This window comes from Cebus imitator, unplaced genomic scaffold (genome assembly GCF_001604975.1).
Source record: "Cebus imitator isolate Cc_AM_T3 unplaced genomic scaffold, Cebus_imitator-1.0 Scaffold69, whole genome shotgun sequence".
Taxonomy (NCBI): Eukaryota; Metazoa; Chordata; class Mammalia; order Primates; family Cebidae; genus Cebus; species Cebus imitator.
Window position 1 is genome coordinate 1,533,115 of NW_016107384.1, and position 16,266 is coordinate 1,549,380.

The 16,266-nt window shown below is 38.8% G+C and overlaps 1 long non-coding RNA gene across 1 annotated transcript in view; it reads left to right on the forward strand.

Moving 5' to 3' along the window:
* Nucleotides 1-14,444, forward strand: part of LOC119471671 — a 70,833-nt gene extending 56,389 nt beyond the window's left edge. Inside the window, exon 3 of the long non-coding RNA XR_005200726.1 lies at nucleotides 14,297-14,444. This is a non-coding gene — a long non-coding RNA (uncharacterized LOC119471671). The remainder of the gene's footprint in view (nucleotides 1-14,296) is intronic.
* The last annotated feature ends 1,822 nt before the right edge of the window (nucleotides 14,445-16,266 follow it).

The window sequence follows — 16,266 nt, forward strand, 5'->3', positions numbered from 1 at the left end:
TTTGCCTGTAAGTCATGTTCTTTGTCTCTGATCACTCCTGTTACCTGTGATTATCCAGCAGGCCTGATATGTTCTCCCTGGCTTCCGTTTTAAAGATGCCTTGCCTGACCTCCAGTCTAAATTGGGTCCTTGTTAGACAGTACTGTCTTCATCACCTCATATTTGTATAACAATTTTGGGTTGTAAACTTGTGTGATTGTTAATATATGTATCATATGCTATCCTGTAAATCTCAGTGAGGGAAAGGATTGAATCTATTTCGCTTCCACTGCTGTATCACCTGTGTGCACAGAAACTGACATGGAGCAGGGCACTCATGCTCTGCTCATATTCAAAGAGTGAGTTAAAAGTGAGATTTAAAACCAAGCTTGTACCATGTAAATCACGACGTACTGCTGCATGAGTGGTTGTGGCATTTTTGTGATCAGTTCCTACATACGGATTGCAAGTCCCGGGGCTACATATGCACTATCCTATACCTTATATTCTATATTCTATTCTGTCATACTGAAACTAGGTTGAAAGCTCATTGAAAGCAAATTTACAGTATCTATTTAGAGTAAATGAACAGGTAGTTGGCTGGTCCTTCATAAATACTTACTAATTGATAGGAAACTGATCTTACCATTTAATATGTTACAGCAGAGCATTTTTTATTTCACTAAAGCCATCTTCCTGATATTATTCTCTAGTTTGCTTTGTTCTTCTGTTATAATGACTGACGATCGTAATCAGGAAAGGCTATGCCTTGTGTTAATGCTTCATTTTTTCCCTTTTATTCCCAGACAGTTGGAGTGATCAAGCTTTCAAATCCCTGAAAAGGTGAACTGTGCTATGTCTGGGGAAGGCTCCACATTTTTATTATGTACCACGCAACTCTAACAGCAATACAGAAATTCAGGGCACTCAGATTGAAAAATGAAGACTTTCCACATTTAAAGAGAAAGAGTTACATATTTTTGGAGTTACATACATTCTTCATCCCATTTATAAACTCCCAAACCCATGGTTGGGCATAAAGCAGGAGATTTAATACTCTTCTGCTTATGAGTTTTGCTGCTTTTTTCTCCCCCCTCCACCCACCCCTACCCTATCCCACTCCATCCCCTCTGCTCCTTTTGTTCTTTATAGTTTTGTGCTAACTTCATAGCTGCAGATGTGTCATTGATCACAGATTTATATATATGAGCTAAGAGCAAGAATGCTAAAATAATTTCTTTCTCGGCCCTTAAAGATAGATGATAGGTCAAGGCACTTTACTGCATAGCCAAACATACTAAGGCACAGACCAACATGGCAGGAATTTGAGTTGTGAGTGCCAGAAGTGCTTGTTCAGCACTAACAAGAAATAGGAGAACAGAATCAGTATAATCTCATATTCTTATTAAATTAAAAAAGAGAGAGAGAGAGTAATGCCAAGGTTATGTCATGAACTGACAAGACCAAAAAAAAAAAAAAATCAGAGATTTTCTGATGCTTCAGCCTTTGTAAGCATATGAAAGAATAAAAATAAGCCCTGTGGCATGAGTTATAGATGAAGTATCTGCCTTTAGCTTGGAATTTCCTGGCATTTTTCAGCCTGTGACACAGGCTTGATGGGATTAAACAAAGGCTTTCCTCCAAATTTAAAGCCCTTAAAAAAAAAAAAAAACTGAATCTAATACTCTTTCTTGTTTTTAAATGAGAGCAGATGCCTCTGTTCCTTGGGCTGACTTCCAGATTCTGAGAAATAAATGAAGAGGGGAGGCCTGTTTTGGTAGAAGCTGAGAAAACAGTTGGCCATATTTGCCCTTCAGAACTTCATATCATCCTCTATCTCCCCAGTGGCAGGGTCACATTCTTTCACTGGATGGGACTGGGGCAGAGGATGGCTTCCTGTGGATTAGATTTCCCTTGGCCTCACTGAGGGCAGTCCCCTGAGGAAGCACATCCTGGAGGCAAGCTCACCCAATGAACCACAGCAGCAGCTCCTAAGAGAATGAAGAGTGTGAGCAGAGTAAGTACATGCATATGGGCGGACATGGTGGCCAACTTAGATGATCTCTGAGGTTCTTTCTAGACCTGATATCCGAGGATGCTCTGACAAAGGAGGACTTCTGCGACCAGGCAGAACACAAGACCCTGGTGCTGGCAGGGGGTTGGAAAAGACACTGAGCCTTTGCAAAATTCAGTTTTCCATTGGAAAAAAAAAAAACCCAACTTCTTGAAATACTATTTTTTATTGGAATCTATTTTTTTATCTATCAATCAGGCATATTATTCTAGACTTATTATTTATAAGTAAATACCATCCACAGTTTGGCAGGTGTTTACATTGTATGAGTGCGTTTGGGTATGTGTGTGTATTTGCTCAGTCTCCTATTGCAACTCTTTCTAAAGCCTGCTCCATTCATGATGTAAATTTTTACCAGTGAGTTCCTAGACTCTTAATTTCATAGTCTGTAATGACTACCATCACATATGTTAAGGCACAGTTAAACCTTATGTTAAGAAAAGCATGAGGAATTGAAAATTGTTTGCATTAAGATAAACTTTATTTTTTGTAATTTGTTTCACTACCTCTCACTTTTTTGATTATTTGTCAAGCATTAATTAAAGAAAGAAATTATGTACAAAAATGTTACCTCAGGAACTGTAGGGTACTTTAAGAATTTAAGCACCAAAGATTATATGATCCTAGACACAATTTAAACAGAAAAGTATTAAAGTTATGTTAAAAGCTGCTACAATTTATTTAAGGCTGTGCTTTAGTATTTGACCTATAAAAGTATGTGAAAGCCTCTAAAACATAAAATCTGAAGGTCCATGGAAGAAGCCCGATCCAACCACCCTGTCACAGACAGTCTTTGACTCCATTAAATGTTGATGACCTTGAAGTCATGGAATAATAATACCAATTTCTTCTAGTGGCCTTTCAAAATGATGAGCCTAGAAAGGTTACGTGCTCTGGCCCAAAAGAACCAAAGTTGAAGGTAGCGATGTTTTAAGCATGAGCAGAGCAGAATAACTTAGCAGTGGAATATCAAAGACAACATGAATCAAAGTAAGTAACTTCCTTTTAATGTTCCCAAAGTGCTGTTCTTGGGTCCTATTAGAGCAATTACCAAAAATGTTACCTATAACATTTAGCTATGATCATGTCTGTCTCTCCAATGTTCTGTTGGCTCCTCAAGGAAGGTAACATGGTTCATTCTATCCCCTACATGACTATTGTCCCAAAGATCAAAATGCTGGTCACTGAAATCATTTGATCAGTTTCTGAACTGACTATCTGGACTTGAAATTTTTGCTCAGAAGTGTAACAATCACCTGACACTTGGCACAGCCACACAGAGCTCTGGCTTTCTGCCTCTAGCTCTCCCAAGTCCATTTCTTCCCCATTTCTATACCAGTTTCTCAGTGCAAACCTCAAAACCTATCCTTGATTATTTTTTGCCATTTACTCTGTCTTCCATTCTCCAGCACCAGCTGCATAATGTATTCTGAAGTTGCCAACTCTTCTTTACCTCAATGTTCACTTTAGTTCAAGCCAGGTTGACTGTTGGGATAGCATTTCCCGGCTTCCATACTGGTCCCTGTTTCATCCAAGACCATTTCCACATAGCAGCCAGAGTGATCTTTGAAAGTTAAATCTATGTATGCCACATCTGTGCTACATCCTCCACTGGATTTCTACTGTACTTAGAATAAAACCCCAAATTATTCCCGAAGGTATTATGAGGCCCTGCATCCCTGGGCTTGTCTTCTTTGACTTCATCCTGTACAGTCCACCCATTGGTTACCACGTTACAGCTACTTGGGCTTTCTCTCTGTTCTTTATGTCCAAAGCTCAGTCAGACATTTTCCCTTTCTTCAGCAGCATATTCTCTGCTCCATGAACCTCTGGGTCTGGCTCCTTCACATCAGTCTGACATCCATCTAAAATGTTTATTTCTCACCAAGGTCTTACCAGGCCCCTTTGCCCAAATTAGCACACACATCAACAGCCCTTATTTTTACAACATCAGTCTGTTGTTATTTGAAACATATATGGTTATTAAACATTATGTCACATTCATTTTTTTGTGCTCGCTTATTGTTTGTTTTCTGCCATGACAGCCACTCCCTGCTAGAATGAAGATTCATGGGAGTAGAAACCTTGTTTGCTATGTTCCTTATTGCAATTCTAATGTCTGGGACTCTACCCAATACATAGGAAGACAATTCATTGATGACTGAAGCAATGGATCTACTTGAGCATTTCCAGTTCTTCTCCTGAACTCTTTCTTTAGTGAGAAGCATATGACCTTGTTAATATGAAAATTGATCAATGGGGTGAGAGAAGAAGAGAAAAGCATAAAATATACCCTCAGTTTCCTTACCTGTCTAATCCACGCACTGTCAGACACCAAAGCATTTGGAAAGTGGCCAAGGAGATGATGCAGGGATGCCTGAGTCCATTTTCTCATTTGACTTCCCTGGGTACCATAGCCTAAGAAATGATTCATTAGAAGTAGAAAATAAAACAGGAAGTTCAAGGTCAACATTCAGAGCCTACTGCACTCCCTTACTTGGGCTTACCCGAGAGTGTCTTCGTAGACTGATGTTGTGTCAGGGGCTCTGAAATGGGATCTCCTTGAGAAATGACCTTGAGTTTCTCTGTTCCACACATATGGAGCCCCAACCCTTGGGGGACACTTAGGTCTATGTGCTTGGGAATAACAAAACTCTGCTTCTGATATTGTAAAGCTTACATGATATTTAGGAAGGCATGACATATATACAAGGAAAATGAAACTTTTTTTTTTTTTTTTTTTTTAGATAGGGTATCACTCTGTTGCCCAAGCTGGAGTGCAGTGGTGTGATCTCAGAGGCTCACTGAAACTTCTGCCTACTGAATTCAAGCGATTCTCCTGCCTCAACCTCTCAAGTAGCTGGGATTACAGGCATGCGCCATCACGCCCAGCTAATATTTTCACTTTTAGCAGAGACAGGGTTTCACCATGTTGGCCAGGCTGGTCTCAAACACCTGACCTCAAATGTTCCACCTGCCTTGGCCTCCCAAAGTGTTGGGATTACAGATAAGAGCCACTGTGCCCTGAAAGAAAGAAGTTTTTAAAGAAAGAAGTATAAAAAATTACAAAGTAACAATGTGTGTACAAAGTATCAAATAAGGGATGACTTCAGAACTGGTGACTTTAGAAGCCCAGAGCCACGACTATGAGTAAAAGTGATTAGGAGCTGGGCGCGGTGGCTCAAGCCTGTAATCCCAGCACTGTGGGAGGCCGAGGCGGGTGGATCACGAGGTCAAGAGATCGAGACCATCCTGGTCAACATGGTGAAACCCCGTCTCTACTAAAGCTACAAAAAATTAGCTGGGCATGGTGGCGCGTGCCTGTAATCCCAGCTGCTCAGGAGGCTGAGGCAGGAGAATTGCCTAAACCCAGGAGGAGGAGGTTGCGGTGAGCCGAGATCGCGCCATTGCACTCCAGCCTGGGTAACAAGAGCGAAACTCCGTCTCAAAAAAATAAAAAAAAATAAAAAATAAGTGATTAGGGAGGTGTTAACTCACATTTATGGAGATACGTAAAACCACAGGAGTTGTGGTAAGGCAGGGACAAAATAGTTTTCTGAATATACTGGAATATATATTTATCATTTTTTTTTTTGGCAAAGTACCATGAGATTCAAAGTTGACCTCCATTCAGTTAGCAACAATCAACATAACTAACATAGTCTTTAAATTTTAAAATAATGAGCTAAAGGATACAGTGTTTTTACATCATTGAATGTTATAAGAAAAAAATCATTCCCAGTCCCATGTGCAGTTTTACTTTCATTTTTTTCAAATTATTCATAGTTTGATTTCCCAGATACAAATGATCTACTTCCTTTATTCTCCTTTGCATTTACATTGTCCCCTTTTCCCTTTTAGTAATTCAGACATGAAGAGAAGCTCATAATCACTTAGATTATTCTATTATTTTACTTTTATTAGAACGTTTAGCAGCTCTTAGAAAATCTTGGAAAGAGAGAAATTCAAAACCAATTGTTCAAGCAATATTTTGAGGTTATCTGCTGATTTTTAGTATTTGTGCTCTTGATATCACCTGAGATCAGCATAATTGTTCATTGAGTCCTGATTTACTACAGTTTATTAGGCAAGTTTTTGGAAGGTACTGTGGGCCTTTCTTCACAGTTCTTTAGTAAGATGCCTAGCCCTCTTCTAAGAGCTGCCTTTCGAAGCTGCATGGGCTCTTTCAGATGGTATGGAATCTTCGAGCAGCACTATCAGGACTCATTTGGTCTAAACGAATAAAATTTCCCAAAGAGAAATCTTGTGACTTGAGAGAATGCAAAGTAAATGCAGAACAAAGGGAGCTGGTTAGTATAAGCTCCCCACTGAAAAAGACAATGAAACCCTTGTCTTTGATTATCTAGACAAATTTGAGATGTTTCCATTTTCATTCATTTAATTCTTCGGTAGATAAATTTTTATCAATGATTAGTGGGCCGAGAGTTTCTAAAGTTGTCCCTGAATAAGACATTCACTGGTCGAGTAGCTGTTATAGCTGAATTCTTTATCAGAAAGCCTTCACTAGGCAGCTGAATACTTTATTGCCTTTTCTCAGTCTAGTTAACAAGGAAGAATAGTCCCCTGAGAAATGTATAAATACATATTCAACTTATACTGTAGCAATTTAAAAGTGTTCCCGGAAATGCCATGGGCATTTTATGGATTATGAATTCTTTCAATTTTCAGTTTAAAATTTATATCATAACCACAATAGTGTTGGAGACCTTTAGAAAAGAAAATCTCACTTCTTCCTTAAAACCTATGTCTGAAACTGGTTAGCCTTTCCTTTATGGAGAGGAAAAAAATTATAAAATTTGTGAGTTTGGCATAGAATCAATGCCATGTGTATCTTAAATCATATTTATTTATACCTGGCATATTTATCCTGGCTTGAAGAGCTCTATGGCCCCTAAGTAGTAAAATGAATAGTGTACAGAGGGAACTTTGGAGCACATCCAGTGTGTGTTTCTCCTGGCACGTCGCTTCAGCAGATCCTCCCAGGGTAAAGGGTGGAGAAGTACTGGAGGCTCCTGTGGGATATATAACTCATTTATTCTAACAGCAGGCAACATCTTAAGATGACCACCAATATGCATCTTATTAGCTTACCACAACTCCAGACAATTTGCCAGTTTCCAATTTTATTCATTCCCTGCAATATAATTTGCTGTATTTGTTTTCATATAATGTAATAATTATTGTATTTATTACCACTTCCTAAAAATAATTCAAGCAAAACTTTATTCCTATAGCAAGAAAATTGTTTCATCTTTATGAGAGTTTCTTTTCTTTTGTGTGGTCTTGCATATACAAAGTGTAACTTGCAAATAAATCAAAAGGTAAGCTTTGTACAACAAAGCCATTTACTTCAAAGGAAAGCTCAAGAAAAATACTGATCAACTATATTTTAATATAAACTGTAACTAGCAGGACACACACATATGTACGTGTATTATGTATGCATCTGTCTCTGTGTGTGTATATATATATATATAGTATGTAGGTATGTATATATGTACACACACATGCATAACATAAATACACACACACATACATACACATGTATAGTTTTTCTTTTTTCCTCTGCCCTACAGTGGTAAAAATAAGGTGGACTTAAATTTGGCATATAGAAAGGAATGCTTGTTAATTTTTTTTTTTTTTTTTTTTGAGATGGAGTCTTGCCACGTCACCCAGGCTGGAGTGCAGTGGCATGATCTTGGTCACTGCAACCTCTGCCTCCTGGGTACAAGTGATTCTCCTGCCTCTGCCTCCCCAGTAGCTGGGATTACAGGCGGGTATCACCACATCTAGCTAATTTTGTATTTTTAGTAGAGACAGGGTTTCACCATGTTGGCCAGGCTGGTCTCAAACTCTTGACCTCATGATCTGCCTGCCTCAGTCTCCCAAAGTGCTGGGATTACAGGCATGAACCACCGCACCTGGACTATGCTTGTTAATTTAAAACTTTGCTTGCTAATCTGAAATTGAATTTATTTGCTAATCTTAAAATTGTTATACATTATCCTAAAATGGAAGATAATTATATGTATTCACATGGATTCACATCTTGAAGCTACTAGAAGATGGAGGGGATGAACTATTTGGTGTAGGACAGTTGATTTGACCAATCTTAATATTTCTATATTTCAAGACCTTGAGAGATCTTTCATTTCAGGGATCCCACATAGTAAGTAACAGGGATCTGCAGTGACTCAGTGTGACACAGTGTGAAGCAGAATGATCTCCTTGCCTCTGTGGGGAGGACAGCACGCCCTAGTGCACTGTGGCTGGCAGTATTGGGTGTGTCAGTGTCTGTTTCAGGTGGCATTGAAGGCTCTATTAGCAGTGGTGGCAGAGTGGCACACTGGTGACAAAGGAATCCCCTGGAGCTCACAGCCATTGAAGGGTCACACCTAAGACAGCTCCCCAGACTCCCAGAAATGTCCTGAGGAGACATTGCAGGGACCTTACTGGGATGTGTGTGGGAAGGGCAGACTTAGGTTATTCCTTTAATTGTTAGCCTGACCATGTCTGCATCGTGATACCACAAGCAGGGAAGCATTTGGGTCAAAATTAATGGAAATTGTTACTTTTCTCACGAGGTGATGTTTTAAGAGGCCGCAGAACCCCAATTCAGGCCCAGAGACTCAGGCCATGCAAGAGTGCCTCATTTCTGACTTCTTACAGATGACTCAAGGGCCCTGAGAAACTGCTGGAGGCTTTATTTCATTTTAACTAATTCAGCACATATTTTGTGGTTGCTTTTGGAGAGGAAGGCCTTATACCAGGCACTTCCACTGTAACCAAATAGGATGTGCAGGCGTGCCATAAGAGAAAGCATGGCGCAAGGGACAAAAGATAGTTCCAGAATAAAAAGACCTCTGTTTGTATTCCGGGACATGTTATTTTGGGCAAAAAAACCTGATGTCTCTGGGCTCCAGTACTCTCAACTGTGAAATAAGAAAATACTTTACGAATGCAAAATTGGGACATAGAGTCTGACCAGGGATTCCTATGGGAGTTTCAGGTATGAGAATCAAACTAGCTCCTAGAGATTGGGTCTTACAAATGCTTGACTTGGGGCTACGATTCAAGTGAATCTAATAGAAATGGTTTAGGATATTTAAAGTGAAGATTCCACTAGACAATTTTGAGTGAATTTAGTATAGAACCTCCCACATGGTGGGGTACTGAGAATCAAATGAGGCAATGAACGGGGAGGATATTTTAAAACTGTAAAGCACCAAATAAATATTGACTATTCCAGTTATTACATTTTACTACCCTGTATTCATGTAGACATTTGCTTTGTATTTTAACCCACATTGTTACCTTTCGGACTTGAAATCCCAAACCTGTCTCTCATGTTTATGGAAGAATCTGACTTTCTGCAGTTCAAAGCAAGCCATTTTCCTGCTTCCCCAGGCACTCATGATGAGCACTAAAGGGTACAATACTCCACCCACTTATGTTGGTGATCCGTTTCCATGAGGCTTCATCTTATTTCTTTAGTTCATATGAAATATGGCTCAAAGAAAAGACTATCTCATTTATGGCCTTTCTCTTTTTTAAGTTAGGAGATTTGTTTGTATTATTTAAAATGTGTTTCCTCATTTTTATATACTATGGGCCCGACCCAAATCAAATCATCAGTTTCTAGGCTTTCTTGCCCAAGACTCCCCAGAGGCCCTTTCTCCATATTTCGGTTCTACTCCCTTCTGCCCTGCACTTCTTTCTGTTGCTGCACTCTGTGGAGTATCAGACGCTGTCCTGTAATGGTTGGGTTGGGATAGCCTGAGACAGCAGTCTGGTTGTCAGGGATGTCCATCTAGAAAAATATCAGTATGTGCAAGGAGGGAAGAAAGAAATGAAACTCACGGGCCAAGCTTCACCATTATTTCTCCTTCTGAAGTAAATAAATATGACCTGATTTCAGGAACCCATGCTTCAGTCCAGGTTCATAGTAGGCTAATGGGCAGCTAAAGGGACAATACAGTTTTGGACTAAGGTAGCATGTAAATTATGATTTAAAAAATCTGTATCCTGTGGTTTTCCTTTGACTGCTCCACGGTTAATCCTCTGAAAAAAACCTTAGTGTTGAAAAAATTACTGGCTAGAGAAGAGAGAAGTTTTGAGAATTCAAGTAGACCAGAGGATTCTAGGGTCATTGCTACTTTGCAGAGGAACGACTCATCATTTTCTGGCCATAGTTTGACACTGGTGATATAACAAGATCCGGCTTCTCCTCTGTTTTCTTCAATTCCTTCAGAGGAGAGTTTTCACCTCCCGTTTAGTGTTTTTAAGGCACTTGGCTCATTAGCATTGTGTGCTTTTTGTCCTATGCCTTATGTAACTAGAAGTTATTTTTATGCCAGAATACATTAATGAAGAAAGTACCACCAAGCCTACAGTTCTTCCTTTTGGTTGTCTTTTTTTTTTTTTTTTAATTAGAAATTTCACCTTCACAGTTTTTGTGCAGAAGATTCTATTTTCTAATCATTTTTTAGACCCGAAATATTTAATAGAGTGTAGCTTCAATCATCTCATTAGAAATCCCATTGATGTTTGAGAAGCTTATCCAGGCTATCTGTCCCATTGCCTCACTATCAATGTACCAAAAAAGTTGAAACAGAGCAGGTGCCTGTGTGTGGAAGCCCAAGATGTTTGCCGCCCTTCTCAGTTCCAGACAGCATATGGAATCCCCAGACACATTTTTAAAGTCACATTTTAAACACACATTCCTCAAAAGTAGACTAAAATAAATGGTGTGTACTTAGAGTACCTGAGACTACATCATCTGAAACATGAGTGAGAAACCTGTGGTTAGACAATGGCAAATGATTGTAAGACAAATATGGAATAGTGTTTCTTTGTTATATTTTGTATCGAAAAAAATGCATGTCTTTCCTCCTTTTTTGCAAGGCAAGATGCTTCATCCAGCATTTACCAAAGTGTGTTCTGAAAACTATCATTTTTTCTGGATGAAAATCAGAATCCACACTTTCAGTTTCATGGCCAAGTAAGTTTGGGAAGCACTGTTAACACAAAGCCAATCGCATTTATGCACTGCTGAAATTCTCAAGACTTTAATAAGCCAACAGGCTCTGTGAATTCCTCAGTTGGGGGAGGTAGCTCATACACAGCCTTCTTTTTCTATGGGGTCATTTTTAGGGCCAGTGAAACCACTTTGAAAACTGTGGACCAGCTCATTGGAAAGCCACTTATTAAGAGTGACTCATCCAGACAGATTACAGAATGAAGACAACTAACAGAAGAGCCACATTTGCACATGGAAAACACTAAATCAACACCAATGGGGCTCTTCGTGGCAAAGTCTAAAAGTGATTTTGGTCTAAATTAAATGGTTTCCAAAAACTTATCTAGAACAAATGCCTCTTGAATATGAAATGCTGGTTTTGTATTTGTAACAACTCCCTAGAAAATCAAGCTTTTAATCTAAAACTTATATAATTGGTCTGAAGAACTTCCTGTCTCCACCTTAAGAGATTCAGGAAACACAAAAGATGGCTTGAGTATATTTCCAGACAGTGACATCAGAAGACAGGAATTAGCATGATGTTAGGTGGCTGTATTTAGGAATTATCTCTACGTAGAAGTCAGTCCCTCTTCATGAAAGCCCCTAACATTTCCAGCACTCCATGCTGGTGCATATACCTTCAGGGCTGAGATGTGGGATTTTTCTAAGTATCTCCTGGCGCTTGGCTAGAAAGACTTTTCCACAGGTACTGTCTGCCAGCCTGGGCTCAAGATTCACCTGCTGGGAAATTGCCAAGCACAGCTTTAGGCCTCGAAGGAGAATAACTTGATGGTGTCAAAAGACAAATGAAGCAGAAGTTCATTAAGAAATTGCAATGATGAATTTGTGTCCTCTGTAGGGACATGGATGAACCTGGAAACCATCATTCTCAGCAAACTGACACAATAACAGGAAATCAAACATCACATGTTCTCACTCACTCATAGGTGGGTGTTGAACAACGAGAGCACATTGACACAGGGAGGGGAGCATCACTCACTGGAGTCTGTCGGGGAGAAATAGGGGAGGGATAGTGGGGGCAGGGAGTTGGGGAAAGATAGCATGGGGAGAAATGCCAGATATAGGTGATGGGGAGGAATGCAGCAAATCACACTGCCATGTGTGTACCTATGCAACAGTCTAGCATGTTCTTCACATGTACCACAAAACATAAAATGCAATAAAAGAAAGGACTGAAAAAAAAAAAAAAGAAATTGCAATGCAAAAGCAATGATAATTAAAAAGCATTCAGAAAATCTGGCAAATGAGCTTTTCAAACTAATACAGGAGGGAGAATTCCACAGGCATCGTCTTTGCCCATCTCTAAGGATGGGATTTTGAGAGGCAAAACCCAACTACTGGGTTTAAAGAAAGAGGGATAATTTCAGCCAGGGGCATGAAGGGAGACTGAGGAGCCCTCTCTGTGGGACCTTTAGCAAGAAGCCTCAGATAAAGACAATGTTCCCCGTGAGATAGTTTTAAAGGCCTTGGGTGCACAACCAGAAATTCACTGGAGGACAGGCCAGGAAAATTTCAAAAGGTTGAAAACATTTTCAACCTCTCTAATTTCTCATTATAGTTTTCTATTTTTTCCCCTTGAAGATCATAAAGCATAATGTAAAAACAAGGTAAATTGTAGCAAAGCATGATCTAGGTATGTAACTCATTCCTATAATATACAAGACTTTTAGACTTCTTTGAAATAGGCCTTTCACTTTATTGTGGGGAAAATTAAGGTAATATAGAAACTAGCCTTTACAGTTTTCAATTTGTGACCATTTCCAATCATCATATCTGAATAATGTCATTCTTAAAACCACTTAGGTTTTGTCTTATGCTTTTCCAGATGTTAGTGATACAAAAGATTGCAAGTACTACATTTTAATTCTGAATCACCAGAAAGAATATTTTGGCTATGATATAATCACCATCATCATTATTATTATTTTAATTTAAGAACACTGGTTCCAAGGGAGAGTAAGAGAAGGGGAAGGTATTCAATATTTGGTACTGAAAATAATTGTAATAAATGCTATGGCTAAATATTAGAATTCTGTTTAATATATTTTTTAAAAATTGAGAAAACATTTTAATAATTTTGCTTATCATTTGTCATTGATCTTTCTAAATGCAAGAACTTGAAAGGCTGTTGACATTTAAGAAAAAATAATGCAAGCATGTTTAGATTTCTGTACATTTCACACTTCACCAAGTGAGTATATTTAATGTAACAACAGTTCTAGTCAAAAAATAAGGAATACTCACATTAATGGACAATTTGATTTTAAAGATAAGCATAACATAGACACATTTTGATCATTGTTTTTATATTACTAAGGAAGTCCTATACCAGACTTGTGCAGAAGACAGAGAAAGACAAGCCTAGGTTTCATCCTTCAAGGACTTTATAGCCCAGTTGAGCCTATGGGCAGTAAAACTAGTAACAAAAAGAGTAAATGCAAAAAGCCAGATGAATAATAAAGACATGATTAATTAATGAAGTTCAGTGGTAAGACAGAAAGAGAACCTTGTAGCAGTGGCACGATTTGAACCTGAAATTAAAGCATAGCTGAGATTACCTTAGTTGGAGAGGTTTTCTCCAACTAAGAGGTTCTCTCCAACTAATTGGAGAGATAATCTCTACAATTCATTGCATGTGAGGGACAGAGAGAATGGTTTGGGAAAGATTGCTGCAATAAGATATGATTACTCTAATTCTGGGCCAAATGAATAATATCATTTGTTTGAAGCCAAGAGTTTCTGTAGGTCAAGGAATGAAGAGCTGTCGAGCTAAAAAGGAAAAGTGAAGCTGGACTATGGAGGGCTTTGAGTGCCAGAGCAAATCTGAACTGTTTTCAGGAAGAGTGAGTGCTGTGTGGAGAGGGAGTTGAGGGGCAGGAGGATGCAGCCAGTAGACCACTGGTGCTAGCTGATAAGCCCCTGGACCAGTAAGCTAGGCAGTGATAGTGGGAGAATGGGGGAGAGCAGGAAGTAGAGTGTGGTGAAAAGTGAGAGTGAGAGACTGGAATCTCTGCAGACTCTTTCAGAGAATGCCAGGAGTGGTTTGCTTTTCTTTTCTCCTTTTTCCCCCTTTCAGTGCATTTTTAGTCATGAGTTGACACATTCACTGGATCTTAGGGCTAGAAGTGACATTTGATCAGGTCTTCTGTTTTTAGTGAAGTTTGTTTATTCCTGTTTTGCAGACATGGTAATTAGAAACCAGGAAGACTGAGAAAGAATCAGATGTGCAGCAGCTCAGTAAGTGGTAGACCTGGAACAAGAAGCCAGTTTTCTGAGCTCCTGAAGCAAGGCCCCGCCTCCCACTTTGTCTTTCCCCAGGAGAGGAGGTATGACAGAGTGAGCAAAGGTCTTAGGCTGATTTTTTAAACTGTGTGAATATCAGTGTCTGGTATTTTATTACAATAACTTAAAACATAAAATTAAAATCACAGCATGCTCAGCCATGTATTTCCCTTCCAATGCAATACTTTTGCATACCAAAGGATCTGAGGACAGTTTTCTATTTCAAACTTTTTTAAAAAGCCACTATATATATAGGCTCTAAATGTAGAAGTTCTAATTTTTTATAAGTGATTTTTTAAATTAAAAATGTGAAAGTAAAAAAATCAATTTTAGGAAATTAATACTTTAAATGACTTGAATTTCTCTAAGGGTTCTTTGCAATGCTTTCCCATTATTACAACCTCAATATCCTGTTTTAGCAACATTTATTTAACTAGTCACATTGTACTTTTATGAGAGAGCAATAAATGTAAAAGGCATATAAAAACCACAGCCAAATGGTTGACATCTGACCTTTAATTATCTCTCAGACTCTCCTTTAGCAGCATACCACCTCCTCTTCTACATACGCACAAACACACAGTGTGCATCCCCCCACTTCCTAATTTACCACATATCATGATGTTGCTTAAGAAAAAAATTACTTTCTTGACCATGGGCCGCCTTTTNGAAAGTACCACCAAGCCTACAGTTCTTCCTTTTGGTTGTCTTTTTTTTTTTTTTTTTAATTAGAAATTTCACCTTCACAGTTTTTGTGCAGAAGATTCTATTTTCTAATCATTTTTTAGACCCGAAATATTTAATAGAGTGTAGCTTCAATCATCTCATTAGAAATCCCATTGATGTTTGAGAAGCTTATCCAGGCTATCTGTCCCATTGCCTCACTATCAATGTACCAAAAAAGTTGAAACAGAGCAGGTGCCTGTGTGTGGAAGCCCAAGATGTTTGCCGCCCTTCTCAGTTCCAGACAGCATATGGAATCCCCAGACACATTTTTAAAGTCACATTTTAAACACACATTCCTCAAAAGTAGACTAAAATAAATGGTGTGTACTTAGAGTACCTGAGACTACATCATCTGAAACATGAGTGAGAAACCTGTGGTTAGACAATGGCAAATGATTGTAAGACAAATATGGAATAGTGTTTCTTTGTTATATTTTGTATCGAAAAAAATGCATGTCTTTCCTCCTTTTTTGCAAGGCAAGATGCTTCATCCAGCATTTACCAAAGTGTGTTCTGAAAACTATCATTTTTTCTGGATGAAAATCAGAATCCACACTTTCAGTTTCATGGCCAAGTAAGTTTGGGAAGCACTGTTAACACAAAGCCAATCGCATTTATGCACTGCTGAAATTCTCAAGACTTTAATAAGCCAACAGGCTCTGTGAATTCCTCAGTTGGGGGAGGTAGCTCATACACAGCCTTCTTTTTCTATGGGGTCATTTTTAGGGCCAGTGAAACCACTTTGAAAACTGTGGACCAGCTCATTGGAAAGCCACTTATTAAGAGTGACTCATCCAGACAGATTACAGAATGAAGACAACTAACAGAAGAGCCACATTTGCACATGGAAAACACTAAATCAACACCAATGGGGCTCTTCGTGGCAAAGTCTAAAAGTGATTTTGGTCTAAATTAAATGGTTTCCAAAAACTTATCTAGAACAAATGCCTCTTGAATATGAAATGCTGGTTTTGTATTTGTAACAACTCCCTAGAAAATCAAGCTTTTAATCTAAAACTTATATAATTGGTCTGAAGAACTTCCTGTCTCCACCTTAAGAGATTCAGGAAACACAAAAGATGGCTTGAGTATATTTCCAGACAGTGACATCAGAAGACAGGAATTAGCATGATGTTAGGTGGCT